Below are 1,611 nucleotides of genomic sequence, written 5' to 3' on the forward strand. Positions count from 1 at the left end.
CCCGTGGTTACCATTTCCCTTTGTCCTTCTTGCCTTCCATTCCTTCCTTCTGAACTTTATCCCCGGGCAAATGCTGCCCTTTGGATCTCATATGGTTGATTGTTCTAAGGAGTGTGCACCTCCCTGATGTTATTGTTCACCTCACATGCCTGTCTATTCTTTGGCTGAAAGTTGAGTCACAGGGGTGAGGTCAGTACCAGGCTTGAAGGGTGACTAATGGACATAGCCTTGGAGGTTCTACCAGCCTCTATAAAACTGGTAAGCCTAGTCTTTTTATTATTATTATTTTGAGTTTTGTTCCACATTTTTCCTTCCATTCTATCCAGGATCTTCTACAGTGATCTCTCTCAGAGTGGTTAGCAGTAGTAGCTAGGTACCATCTAGTTCTTCTAGTCTCAGGGTTGTGGAAGTTGAAACTCACGTGGTCCACTAGTCCCTTCAACTAATTGTTTCTATGCATCTTTGATTTTCTTCAGTCTTTTTTGCTCCAGTAGAGAGACCAATAATTGCACCTTACATGGCTGCTAGCAAGCTTTTAAGACCCCAGTCACTACTCACCAAAATAGGACGTAGAACATTGTCTTTGTGGAATATGTTATGCCAACTGACCTTGATGTCTTTGGTGACTACGGTCCTAAATCCCCAGGCCCAGCAACTCATTCCTTCAAGGTATTTGGTTATGGCTCAGAAATTTTCTTAACTTTATCCCCTGTTCACTCTACCGTATACAGGCATATTTTTACAGCACACACAAATATGTATGTAGAAATAATGTCTGCCAAACCTATATATGGTTGTGAGTGTGACTTCTTTGTTTTCTTGTCTTCTTATAATTTTATAGAATCTCTTCTTATATTATACAGAATATTTATCTTTGTCTGGTTCTTTATTTAAAGTCAATAGTTTCTTCTGTATAAAATGATATTTGTTCTTGGGATAAATAGATTTTTATCATACTTATGTTGTTTTCCTTTTATCCTTTTACAGCTGATATTATAACTGATTAATTTAATCAAATCCTTTTTAAGCATCTAGTCGTATAATTACAACTTCTTATTCGAGTTTGTTGGTATAATAACTTATACATTATTAAATTTTTTAATGTTAAACTATCCTTGCATTGCTGGAATAACCTTAATCATATTGAAGTGTATGTGTACTTGTATTAATATATTGTTGGCTGTTTTAGCAAGCTGTTTACTTAGAATTTTCACATCTATAGTCATAAAAAGGAGCCCTAGTGGTGCAGTGGTTAAGTGTTTGGCTGCTAACCAAAACGTTGGTGATTCCAACCCACCCAATGGCTCTGCATGGGAAAGACCTAGCAATCTGCTTCCATGAAGACTACAGCCTAGAAAAGCAGACAAGGCAGTTCTGCTCTGTCACATGGGTCACTAGGAGTCAAAATTCAATTTGAAGGCACCAGCACAGTGCCTAAGGCACTCGACTGCTAACCAGAAGGCTGGAGGTTCAAACCCATCAGCCACTCCTCGGAAGGAAGATGGGGCAATCTACTTCCATAGCGATACCGCCTCGGAAACCCAAGGAGGGGTCGCTATGAGTCGAGTCCGACTTGATGGCACATAACAACAACAACAACAACAATATAAT

The sequence above is a fragment of the Orycteropus afer genome, unplaced genomic scaffold (assembly GCF_000298275.1).
Source record: "Orycteropus afer afer isolate SDZICR_OR568_19922 unplaced genomic scaffold, OryAfe1.0 scaffold00049, whole genome shotgun sequence".
Lineage (NCBI taxonomy): Eukaryota > Metazoa > Chordata > Mammalia > Tubulidentata > Orycteropodidae > Orycteropus > Orycteropus afer.